The following is a 13,578-nucleotide window of genomic DNA, read 5'->3' as shown; positions in this document are numbered from 1 at the left end:
CCCACTCAGAGCTGAGAGTGCTCCCTGAGCACCTGCTAAGCTATGTGGGTGCCCTTAGCTGACCTCTGCATTGAAGGTGGAACTGGGTGAAAGGACCTTTCTCCTACTCCAGGTCCTACAGACTCCTCTGGCCCTTAACTCTGAATCTGTCATCTGGAAACCACAGCCCCCTCCAACACACTCCCCATCCACCCTGTTCCTAGGGGAGGTGGTGTAGAAACAGGAGAGCCAAGTCTCAACCTTCTGTTGGAGGCAAACTGTGAAGGGTGAGGGAGAAAAACAGCAGAAGCGACAAGGGCAGAAGACCCTCTAGGTCGACCAGGAGATGGTCCCCAAGGCTTCCCTGCTGAGCAAAAATAGCACCACTCAACATGAAGAGGAGAGTACTTGAGTGTGAGAGCAGCTCAGCTTCGCATCAGGGACATGAGTGGGTCACTTCACATCTGCCCCATGATCCTCTAATTTGTAAAAGTGAGAGCAAATCATGGGTATGAGTTGCTCAAGCACTGGCGAGAATCAAGTCTGACACTCAAAGCAATTCTAGTTCACGGTCAAGGATGCTGGAACCAAGAGATAATTATAAGGTACTGTGAGTTTATAAGAGAGGCACTCGGCCTAACGCAGACACGCTGTGTACAGCTCCTGCTACCAAAAGCAGATGGTCCTCACAGGCCTCACACAGTCTTCAAAAATGCTAAGATGCTCCCTGGGAACACAAGAAAGACTCCTCGGAGGTGTCCAACGACAGTCTGATAAACAGAGAGCAAATCTGACCCCCTATGATAAATCTTGTTGCAAAGTTCACTGCACCCTCTCTCTAGCTCCTTTCCTCTGATGCCCAGCAAGCAGGAAGCAGGGCTCCCACTCAACAGACAGGAACAACCAAGGCGCGCGGGGGGAGAGGGGCGCGACACCACTTGTTTGTGGTCTCAGACCCAGCAACTCTGACTGGTTTTCGCTGTGCCTCAGAAGGCCAAAAAAAATAATGTGAATAAAGCATCAAACAGAGTTACAGGAGCTTTCCAATGAGCAGTGGTTCAGGAAGTCTCGGGGTCTCATGGTGTGATCGTAACAATTCATGCTTGAACTTGACCTGCCTGACAGAGAAATGATCCACACAGCACAGCTGACAGCTGCCTGGGTGAGCAGACACCAAGGCCCAAGGTTGTCTCATCAGCAACTCACTCTCCAGACCCATTCCAACCCAGGCGTACCCCACAGAAACTAACACATGGCCGTTGCTACTTAATAGGCAAAACTTCATCTTAACCTTCCTCCTCTCACAGAGTAAGGGAGTGGAGAAAGTTACAAGAAAAGGTGGAGAGAGAAAAGGAAGTGAGTGGGCCAAGGATTAATGTCATAGCTGGGCCCTGGAGAATAGGGATTAGGGGGCCTGGGCTATGGTGCACCCGGTTAAGTGCACACATTACCATGCACAACGACCCGGGGTTTGAGGCCCCATTCCCCACCTGCAGAGGGGACGCTTCATGAGTAGTGAAGGAGGTCTGCAGGTATGTCTCTCTTTTCCTCTACCTTCCCCATCCCTATCAATTTCTATCTGTGCTATCTAATAAAAAGAGTAGTTAAAATAAAAGAGGAAAAAATGGCTTCTGGGAGTGGTGGATTCATAGTGTCGGCACCAGACCCCGGCAATATTCCTGGTGGCAAAGAGAAAGACAGAAAGGGAACATAGGGATCTGGGTAGGTGGAGACACATGGGGAAGGAGGAAGTCACAGGCCAAGAGATGGACAGGAGGCTAGAGTAAGAGCTCAGGACTAGCAGGGAATGCTGTTCTCTTGAGGTAGGACGAGCAAGAGGGTGGGGAAGCAGAGTGTGGGTGGTCTGCAGGCCTAACTTCCTAGATGCATGGCCTTCCGCCTCCGGGTTATGGGCACTGCAGAGGGTGAGGGCAAGGGGGCTCAGGGAAGATGAATCTGAGAATCTATGTACATGCTGTGTGACATGGAGAGGAGCCAAACCCAAGACTGGCAGGATTCCAGTCAAGGTGAGAGGGGGATGGTTTGGAAGGCAGGAGACTTCCTGCTAAAAAACTTCTAAAGATGGGGCAGGCAGCAGACTGAGGTCTGGAAGATGCACTAGAATTCCTAGCCCACAGAAGTCCCAGCTACACAGAAAAAAAACCAAACAAACAAAATGCTTCCCCCAGGAGGGCCATCTGTTAATCCTCTCTGCTCTTTGGCCCCTCCCCCAGATTATTTTTAAAAGATTAGGTTTCCTGTTTTCACTGTCCAGCCAGTCCAGCCCTCTGTCTACCCATTGGTCCTCACTGCCATTCAGGCCATGATAGGGCAGGAGCAGGCCAGTGCGCTGCAGGCTCTGCTGGTTCCATAAGAGGGCTGCTTGGCCAACACCAGCTCCTCTCTGTAGGGCTGGGTTGCAAACTCTCCCAGGGATAGGGAGAGCTCTTAATGAAACAAGTACATAGGTGATTCATTCTAGGTGCTGACAGCCATTCACCCTCTGAGCTGGCTCATTCCAGAACAAAAACAGTAACAGCAGGCTTTTAAGGCAGCCATTCCTCACCCTGCATCATGCCCCCCAGCAGTGGAAATGGAACCACAGCCCAGGGCCCCAGGCCAGAAGCAGAGAGGTCACATTATGAGGACCCTGACAAGCCACTGTCACCTGAATGGTGAAAGCTAGTAAGTGCTCAGGCTGGCTCCTGGTGGTCACCACTGCACAGGCTGAGGCCAGGCCCTAGACAAGTGGCAAGGTCCCGCCTGCATGTCAGGCCACCAAGATGGCCAGACCCTCCCCACTGTCAGCCCAGAGACCAGAAGTGCCTGAAGCTGTAGTTTGCTAGCTTTCTGGACCTCAGAGTAGGGTCTGAAATGGAACTCCAGCTGGAACAACATGGGAGAGTGGGGAAGTTAATTTTCTATCTTAGTTTTATCCTGCGGGTGTGTGTGTGGGGGGGGTGGGGTCCACAAATGCTGACTAAGAGTTCTGCAGCTATAAATGGAAGCTTGAAGCCTGGCCAGTCAGGGAAGGGTTTCTGGTATGCTGGCCACCAGGCACTGTTTCAGTCGCTTCCAGAAATGCTTCCATGAACCTGAGGGCCACATGGGGGTGAGGGGATGGAACTCCAAGGCTGAGAAGCAGCAGGAGTTGCTCACGCAGCTCCAAGGGCTCCCCACAGACCCCAGCCTACAGGAGGTGTCAGCTAATAGGGTCTGAGGGCTTGGGAATCCAGGAACATGAGGCAGAATGCCTGGGCAGGGGGGATCCCCAATGTGTAAAGCAAGAGAACCTCTGATCAGAGAGATATTCCACGGACCACAGGTTCCCCTGGAGCCAAGGCCATTTGCTCAGTGTGGGTTCACATTTCTCTATTGATCTCCTGACGATGGTCATTTGCACAAGGCCTGACTTTTCACTGCTACCCAGATTCAGGAAACAGGTCCACAGCATTCCCTCCAGCAGGATCTGGGCGTCAGGGCCTCTCCTGGCTCCGCAGACAGCCCCAGGTTAGACAGCAGACTGGGCAGGAGGCTGGAGCTAATGCTCACTGTCTGCACATACAGCCCAGAGCCCCAGCCTGTGTGGGATTGCCTTCCCTCCAGCTCTCACAACGTGCCACTGAAAGGCAGAACTTTGTTTCCCACAGATACATTAATTTAACTTTTTCATTTTTATTTGTTTTGGGTGACTTTTGTTTACTTTTCTATAGGAGGTGAGAGGGAGACAGACAAAGATAGAGAGGAGAGATACCATAGTACTGTTTCACCACTCAAAAAGCTTGCACTTTGCATGGTGTTCCCATGTGGTGGCCAGGGGCCTGAACCCAGGTCCTTGTACATGGTAAAGTATGTGCTCTACCATGTGAGTCATCTCCTGGCTCTCTCTTCCATTCCTTCCTCGTCATCCTCTCCTCCCCCATTTTTTCTCTCATGGTACAGGAGATAGAATCCAGAGCCCATACATTTGACCACAGAGCTACACTCCTGGTAGCTACATTTCCAGCCTCAAAGAAAACCTGAAAGAAGAGTACAAAGAACTGTTTGCTTAGGAGATGAGTAATAAAATAGCCTTGAAAGGAACCTAGGTAAACAGGCATATATACCTGTGGTCCCACGTCAAATCAAATAGAGAGCGCCCACCACACCCCCTCATACTATGTAAGTATGGTCACCAGTGCTGGCTGGGCCCAGGCCTGCCGTGACTCGCGTCTCCAAGGCTTGGTTCACTGATGCTGTACCCAAGGTTCATCCTTTGTTATAAGTGATGAGGTAGGAGAGAGTGCCCTGAAGCTGAGAGGTTATCTTCTTCTGAAAGTCTAGGCTACAGATAACTGAGCCAGCAAACCTACAGGACCATGGGACATAACCCTGACTTCTGACCCCATCATCCTTGAGCCAGGCACTCAACAGATAGCAGGCAGAGAATTTTTATTGTAAACCTATTATAAGAGCATGACGGCAGCCAAACGCTAAATGAATAGCCCGCAATACTTCAGCTCCCTGACCAGTCACTGAAAGTTGTTTTCCTTTATTTATTTATTTTGTTTGTTTTGCCTCCAAGGTTATTGTTGGAGCTTGGTGCCAGCACTACGAATCCACTGCTTTTTGTGGCCACTTCTATTTTATTGGATAGGACAGAGAGAAATTGAGAGAGGGGGATATAGAGAGGGAGAAAGTGAGACACTTGCACACCTGCTTCACCACTCATGAAGCGGACTCCCCCCCAACCACCACAGGTGGGGAACTAGAACCCAGATCCTTGTGCGGGTCCTTGCGCTTTGTACTATGTGCACTTTACTGTACTGTGTGCGCATCACTGCCCAGCTCCCTGATAGTTGTTTTCCCATACTCCCTCAAATTCTGTCTTACAAGAAACTTTGTAAGTGAATAACCAGAGCCCCAGGCATCACATCTGCCTGTGTCCACATTTTATAGCAACATGATACTGCTGGGCCTCCCATCAAAAGGCATCACGTTCTAGTCCTCAACCCCTGAGGGGAGCCACTCTGACAGTATGGAGGAAATGACAGCTATGAGTTCTGGAGCCAAGCCACAATGATCATAAAGTTCCTCCCTCTATGATTAGAATCTAGCAAGTGATGGATCACAAGGAAAGAGAGGTACCAGTGTTTCCACCAGAGGACAACACAGAAGGACTAGACTCAGCGGTGGTCCTGGAAGCCACCACATTTCAGAAGGATTTGTTAACACAGTGAGAGAAGAAAGACACAAATCCTAAAATAGACAATTCTATATTGTCACATTTTACATGTAAGAACATGACCCCACACTGCATTGTAACTGTCATGATTCCATCAGACAGCTACATAACAGTCACAAGGCCTGGTTTTTTACTGCTACCCAAATTCAGGAAACAGGTCCACAGCATTCCCTCCAGCAGGATCTGGGCATCAGGGCCTCTCCTGGCTCTGCAGACAGCCCCAGGTTAGACAGCAGACTGGGCAGGAGGCTGGAGCTCCACCCAGTGAGTGTGACCCTCTCTCTACAGAGGGGCATTTATTAACCTGTTTCCAGTTTTCCACTATTCTGAAAACAAATGAATAGCTTCATATAATAACGCCAAAGGGGGGGGGGTGAGAGGATAAGCCCTATTTCCTTAGGAAAATTCCCTAGGGAAAAATTATTAGATTTGAGCTTATAGACACATTACTGACTCTGGAACAATGCAGACACTGAGAATTCAAAGAGAGAGAAAAAAATGTTCTTGAGACATGATGGGAAGGGGTCTAGGAGTACACGTATCTCTATAGAAGGATAGGCATTGGGGTTGCCAAGCCAGGCCCCACATAGGTCTATACCAGTGAAGCCGACGCTTATCACGGCCCCACAGCCTCAACCAAAGAGCAGAGAGTTAGGAGCACCTGTTCATAACGCACACCCACAGCTTCCTCCTCAACACTCAAGGGAAGCAGAAGGTTATGTATGTATCTGTTAGATTTCGTAATTACTAGCTCAGCCAGATTTCCTGTACAGGCCACAATGAAGGAGAATCTGGTTATTCTAGAAAGTGACCCAAGTTTCCAGAAAGGTGCAATTCTTGGAGTTCCAGACACTGTCTAACTCCTGGCCTGACTGACTGGTCCCATATCCCCCTTGCAGGCTACAGCCTCGATTCCTGAGCAGCCAACAAGGTGCAGAAACACAGTCCCACTCCAGGACCTGGTCTAACACTGTCCGATGTTCCCAGGAGGAAGGCCACCTGGCCACCTTGTTCCACTCAAGAAGTCAGGTATCAAAACCAAGCTTGGGGGGGGGGGGAGGGCGGTTGGTAGCACAGCAGGTTAAGCGCACATGGCGTGAAGCGCAAGGACTGGTGTAAAATCCTGGTTTGAGCCTCCGGATCCTGGTTTGAGCCTCCGGCTCCCCAAATGCAGGAGGGTTGCTTCACGAGCAGTGAAGCAGGTTTGCAGGTGTCTATCTTTCTTTCCCCCTCTCTGCCTTCCCTTCCTCTCTCGAGTTCTCTCTGTCCTATCCAACAACAAGAATGCAACAATAATAATAATGACAATATCAAGGGCAACAAAATGGGAAAAATGGCCTCTGGGAGCAGTGGATTCAGAGTGAGGCACCAAGTCCCAGCAATAACCCTGGAGGCAAACAAACAAACAAACAAACAAACAAGCTGAGGGGAGTGGGTTCCTGTTGCCTCTCTACTTTGCTTTTGTCAGATTTGCCCAAAGATAGCTGAAATTACAAGAACCACTCCCTCATCTTCCCCTAAAACCTTCCAGAGGGTCCCCAACTCCAGGGGCATCTGACCAAATTTCCTTGGCAGAAGTAGCTAGAAATTCACAGGCCAGAAAGACCCCTTCCCATAAACTCCAGTCCTCCTTATCAGCCTTCTACATTCCAGAAGTCTGTACTCACCTCTCTGAAGGTAGGACAAAAAGGGTCATCTTCTCCCCATCAACAGGGCTGAGAGGTGAATGCCCCAGGCATTCATGCAGGAGGGACTGGCTTGCAAGGGCTCAGGAGGGAAAGGACACACAACAGTAGCCAGAAGGTGAAAAAAACTCGTGTGTTCACAGACTGATGAACAGGTAAACAAAATTGTGCTAGGTATGTGTACAGCAGGCCCACAAAAGGTTCCATTCAAGGTTGTTGAGTTACAATACTGACGAGGGAGAAGAAAAAAAAAAATTCTAGCACATTGAAAGAAACAATGATAACTGAGAACCTGCTTTCCATATTCTTTATTTCACTTGAAGTCATAGTTTCCAAGAACCTAGCAACATAAAATGAGGAAATACTATACAAAGGAAAGAAAACTGTTGGGTTTTTTAAAATATTTATTTATTTATTGTTCCCTTTTTGTTGTCCTTGTTGTTTTTTATTACTGTTGTAGTTATTATTATTGTTGTTATTGATGTCGTCATTGTTAGATAGGACAAAGAGAAATGGAGAGAGGAGAGGGAAACAGAGAGGGGGAGAGAAAGATAGACACTTGCAGACCTGCTTCATTGCTTGTGAAGTGACTCCCCTGCAGGTGGGGAGCTGGGGGCTCAAACCAGGATCCTTAAGCCGGTACTTGCTTGCGTTTCACGCCACCGGCGCTTAACCCGCTGTGCGGTTACCGCCCAACTTCCTACTGTTGAGTTTTTTAAAGAGGAAGACAATTCTGATGCTTGCTACAATATGAATGGACCCTGAGGTGCTAAGGGAAAATCAGACAAGAGAACATGTGGTCAATACACACAGTGGAGTACTATTGGGCAGTAAAGACGAAATTCTGCCATGTGCAACGGCACAAATGAACCTACAGAGTATTCTGCTGAGTGAATTAAGCCAAAGGGAGAATGGCCAAGCACTGTATGATTTCACTCATACGCTGTTCACAGAGAAAACAAACAGATGGAGTATATAAAACAGTAATAAACTGTTATTCTATAAGAACACTGATTACTGATTACCAGGAGGGGAGGCGCAGGGAGAGGCATAAATCAGGACACAGCAGACACACATGTTCATACTTGACACACGATATATACCTGAAATCTAGAAAGTGCAGTGATATTGTACAAAAATATTTGGGGTGGGGGTGGCTGGGAGATAGCCTGCCTAGTAGAACACATACTTAACCATGTATGAGTACCTGGGTTTGAACCCCAGGACACCACGTGAGAGCACCAAGTAATAAAACAGTGCTGTCATATCTCACCCTCTATCTAGGAAAAAAAATAAATAAAAAGTCTACCAGGAGCAATGCTAAAGCCCCCAGAGAAGCCCTAGTGGCAAAAAAATAACATAACAATAATTTTTAAATATATACTTAGGTTAAAAATAATAATAGTAAAATTGCATGATTCCACTTATCGAGTCACTTGTAAAGTGTTTAATTTGTACAAATGGTGACTCCTGGGGCTGTAGGGAAATGGAAAGCTGCTTTATAATGGAGAGAGAATTTCAGTTTGGAAAGATAGAAAAGTTCTTGTGACAGGAGTCAGGCACTGGTGCACTTGACTGAGTGCATATGCTACCGTGAGCAAGGGCCTGGATTCAAACCCCTGGATCCCACCTGAAGAATGTAGAGAATCAGTGCTACACGTGTGTCTGTGTCTCTGTTTCTGTTCTGTCTCTGTCTCCCTCTATCTCTTCCTCCCTTCTAGATTTCTTTCTGTCTCTATCCAATACATAATCAGTTCTAGTGATGGAGGGAGGTAATGTTTGACCAAGGAGAATGAACTTTATGGTTAAAGTTGAAATGGAATATTTTATGTCACGTATATTTTGCCACAGTTTAAAAGGAAACAGACTAAGAGAAAAAATTCTGGGCTGGCTAAAAACTTTGCCTTTAACTCTACCCATGCACAGGTTTGGACAAAACACACTCACAGATGGACTCTGGGCGGCAGGTCCTCTCACCCCATTCCACATTTGCTACTGAAAACAGCTGGAGTGGATGCTCTTCTTATAAAAAGGAAAAAAGAAAGAAAGAAAGAATTTGGGCTGAGTGTCCTGTCAGACCAATGCCACCACAAGGCTGACACAGGGTGCCAGGTAAAGCTTCCCCCTCCCCTCCAGCTGCCAGAGAGCACAGAGAATGAGCACATCAGCCAGAGCAAGACACAGACTCTGTCTGGGAAGCCATGGGGTGCGGGGTGGGGGTGGGGCTGGGGGTGACTAAGCCCCATTAGGCTCCGCTACCATGGCTCCTTCATCTGTTTCATGTGCTAAGGGCATCATCTAAACTGTCATTAGAAAAAGGAGAGTTCTGTTTCAGGGGAGTAAAAAAATGAAAAATCACTGCTTGGAAATGGACACTCTGAGCTTTCCCAACTCTGCTGAATAACAGTAAGCATTTCATCTTCCACTTTGGCCCCTAAAGCTAGCTGATGAAGCAGCCAACATCCTCTCCCGCTCTCTGTCGTAACAGCCACTTTGATAACAACAATGACAGAATAAGTGTTAGTAAGCGCTCATGTGCCAGGAGCTGGAAAGCGCTTTTTCTTTTTTTTTTTAATTTAATTTTTATTGATTTAATAATGATTGAGGAGACCGTAGGGTAAGAGGGGTACAGTTCCACACAATTCTTTTCTGTCTTCTCATTCTCTTTTGTTTGTTTGTTTTATTTGCATGCACCATGTCACAGAACCTTTGTGGCAAGCTCCTGAGTCGATGACTAGCTTGATTTGTTTTACCAATGAGGAGACCAAAGCATCCTTCATCAATTCTCAGACACACCTTGATGATGAATTCGAGCGTGACTGAAAGCAGATCTTAGAATCAGTGTCTTACAAAGATAGATGGAACTGCCACCTTCCTTCTCAGGGGCTGACCGGCTAATGCTGTGGTGCTGGGAGCAAATAAAACAAGCAGTGAGAGGGGCTGAATGGTGGTGATGGGGGTCGACTGCACACTTTCCCCAGCGCAAGGACTCCCGTCTCCATTTGCATGGGGAAAGCTTCACAAGTGGTGAATCAGAGCTGCAAGTGTCTCTCTTTCTCCCAGTCTCCCCCTTTCCTCTTAATGTCTCTCTCTAGTCAATAATAAATAAATAAGTAAATAAATAAATAAATAAGTAAATAAAAGAAACAAAATGAAATCAAACAGGCAGTGTAGATCTGGTTCCAGTAAGGGGTTGGCTCCATGTCTCTCAGGCGTGCAGGCTCACTCATTCTGCCACCTCTCAGCCCCATCCCTGGGTCGAGATCCCTGAGACTGTAACTACCACCCCACAGTCAGAAGCAACCCCCCCATACACACACACACACACACACACACACACACACACACACACACACACACACACACACACACCAGAACAGCCCCTGGACACTGTGATGGAGCTCATAGGGGCTACAGCAATCAGCCACACCCCCACCAAAACAGACCAATTAATGGGACATATCTGGGTAGATGAGTCCACCTGTCAGAACAAGATGTGACACAGGAGTTTCTCGTGGCACCTTCCCCAAAGTGCTGTTCCACAGGAAAGCCTCAAAGCCTCTGAAATCTGGAAGAGTGCTCATTGCACCATCCGCTCCAGTGGCCTTTATCCTCCTAGTCACAGAGATAAAGGCAGCCATCCCTCATCTCTCCAAGTCCTCTGCAGACAAGTTGCGGGTTTGTGACTCTTGTTTTTTTAAAAGATAAATTTATTTATTTAATAATCAAGAGAACCAGCATATCCCTCCAGCATATGAGGTGCTGGGGGATCAAAGTAGGACCCTCATGCCTGCAAGACCTGTCCTCCACCACTGAAGCACCTGATTCGTGATCTTAAAAACAAAATGACGGGAGTCAGGCTGTAGCGCAGCAGGTTAAGCGCAGGTGGCGCAAAGCACAAGGACCGGCATAAGGATCCCGGCTCGAACCCCGGCTCCCCACCTGCAGGGGAGTCACTTCATGGGCGGTGAAGCAGGTCTGCAGGTGTCTATCTTTCTCTCCCCCTCTCTGTCTTCCCCTCCTCTCTCCGTTTCTCTCTGTCCTATCCAACAACGATGACAACAACAATAATAGCTACAACAATAAAACAACAAGGGCAACAAAAGGGAATAAATAAATAAAATAAAATATTTTTTAAAAAAATTTAAAAAAAAGACATGTCACCAAAGCAAGATGTCCCGGCCTCTGGGCTGGGCTGTAGTACACCCTGCTGAGCACACACATTACCATGTACAAGGGTCTGGAGGTGCAAGCCCGGAATCCCCACGTACAGGGGAGATTTTCATGGATCCGTGAAGCAGTGCTTTATCTCTAGACTCCTTAGCTCCCTTTTCCCTCCCGATTTCTCTCTGTCCTATCAAATAACTGCATAAATAAAGATGTTTTGGCCTCTCTCAGAAAAGGAATCTCCAAGCAGTACTGGAAAGTGTGTCGTCAGCACTCGAGAGGCAATCTGTTAACAGACTTCTATAGTTCCCTAACACACAGACCATGCCACATTCAATCCAATCCACTTCTGCTACGTGAATTACCCCCCTCTTGCCCACTCCCTCTGTGTGAGACCTGTGAAAATCTCTCCCTCCCCCTCTTTATTGCCACCAGGGTTGTCGCTGGGGCCCTGGGGCTGAACAACAAATCCATCGCTTCTGGGTAGTTAATTTTTCCCTTTTCTTTTCATTTATTTATTTATTATCTTTATTTATTTATTGGATAGAGACAGTCAGAATCAAGAGGAAAGGGGGGACAGAGAGGGAGAGAGACAGAGAGACACCTGCAACCCTGCTTCACCACTCGCAAAGCTTTCCCCCTGCAGGTGGGGGCCAGGGGCTAGAACCTGGGTCCTTGTGCATTGCAACATGTGTGCTCAACCAGGTGCGCCACCACTCGGCCCCTTGTCTTTCTTGTTATCTCTTGATAGAGACAGAGAAGTGGAGAAGGAAGGAGAAGACAGAAACAGAGAGATTGAGATTGAGAGATACCCGCAGAACTGCTTCACCACCACCACCCCCTGTATATGAGGACTGAAGGCTTGAACGTGGGTCCTTGCAGGTGGTAAAGTGTGTGCTCTACTGAGTGTGTCACTGCCTGGCCCTGTGAAAGTCTCTCATTCTACACAGCTCCTAGGAGCTCCTTTCCATTTGATGGGGTGCTGCCCGATTCATGTGTCGCTGAATAAAGCCAGATCTTTAAGGTTTACTCAGTTGAGTTCTGTTTGCTTAACACGAGCAAACAATCTATCCTTTAGTCCAGGCAATACTTGAAACTGGGAGTGCAGCTTACAGCTGCCACGTCTCCTGGCCAGGGAGCAGGTGCAGCTATTTCCCTCTCCAGGATAAGTAGACCAACTACAGCAGAGTCATAGACTCATAAAGCCCCCTGTCTATCAGCATCAGAACTGGGTCATCAATGTGTAGACAGGCAGCACATTCCTCATGCCAGACACCACCCATGGACGAACAAGTCTAAGTCTATCCTGTTTCCAAAGACTCTCAATTCCCATGACCCAGGGATATTCCAGCACACAGCTATAAGTCACCAGAAGTCAGTGCCCTCCCTACAGTGGCCCTGGGAACCTAGGCAATGGGTGTCCCTGCAGACTCCATATTCCATAGTGGTTCCTGGGATCGTGTGAGCAGGCACAGGTCCAAAACTAAGGGCATCAGACTAAAGGTCCTAGGTTCAATCCCCAGTACCACCATAAGCCAGAGTGCTGCAAGTATTATAGAAGAAAAGAAAAGGAAAAGGAAAAATTTAGGTAACTGACTATGGGCATGAGAGGGATCCAAGTGTGATCACAGTCTACCTTGCAGGTTCTTCTTCCTGCAATCAGGCACCTGCCAGTACTAACCCACAACTCCCCATCTCCCCATCCCCATCCCCACCCCCACCCCCACCCCCAACCTAGTCTCCTTCACAGGACCTGGCCAAAGTAGCAGCAATGATCACAAAAGGGAACTGAGCAGCTGTGCTTATTTGGAAGAAGACAGGCACTCGGGAAGGCCCCTTCTGGAAGTCAAAGCATCTGACCCCCTCCCCCACCCAGCCACATACCACCTCGGGATCCAACCCCTTGGGGTTAGCTGAGGGTAGGATAGGCAGGACTCCAGCTACCTCTACTTGAAACAGCAGCCTGAGGTGAAAGGAGTTTTTTAGCTGGAGCCCTGAGGAGAGCAGCTCCAAGCCTAGGGAAAAAGGCCCACTTGGGGAGAAATGGGGAGTAAGCTGGGGAAGAGAAATTACTCACCCCCACCATACCCCTCTCCTAGAAAGTGCTATGGCCTGGGGGGGGGGGATAGACATTCAGAAGAAACCATTAAAAATAAAAACTAGAGTGGTCCAGGAGGTGGTGCAGTGGATAAAGCATTGGACTCTCAAGCATGAAGTCCTGAGTTCAATCCCCAGCAGTACATGTACCAGAATGATGTCTGGTTCTTTCTCTTTCTCCTTCTATCTTTCTCATAAATAAAATATTAAAAAAATAATAAAATAAAGTTCACCTTCACTGAATGATAATTTAAAAAAAACAAAAAATAAATAAAAATAAAAACTAGAATCCACCAAAGGTCACACATCATATAAACTTATCTATATAGAATGTCCAGAAAAGGCAAGTCCATGGAGACAGGAAACACATCAGTGGTGGCTGGGGTTAATGGGGCAGGGAATAAGGAAATGCTGCTGATAGGTAGT

The 13,578-nt window shown here is 47.8% G+C and overlaps 1 protein-coding gene across 1 annotated transcript in view; it reads right to left on the bottom strand.

The window, feature by feature from the left end:
* The window catches only part of BCR (BCR activator of RhoGEF and GTPase), a 148,554-nt gene that overhangs the window by 100,622 nt on the left and 34,354 nt on the right, over positions 1-13,578 (bottom strand). The window lies entirely within an intron of this gene.

This window comes from Erinaceus europaeus, chromosome 6 (genome assembly GCF_950295315.1).
Source record: "Erinaceus europaeus chromosome 6, mEriEur2.1, whole genome shotgun sequence".
NCBI classification, from domain to species: domain Eukaryota; kingdom Metazoa; phylum Chordata; class Mammalia; order Eulipotyphla; family Erinaceidae; genus Erinaceus; species Erinaceus europaeus.
Note: the sequence above shows the minus strand (reverse complement) of the source record. Positions and strands in the feature narration are given on the sequence as shown.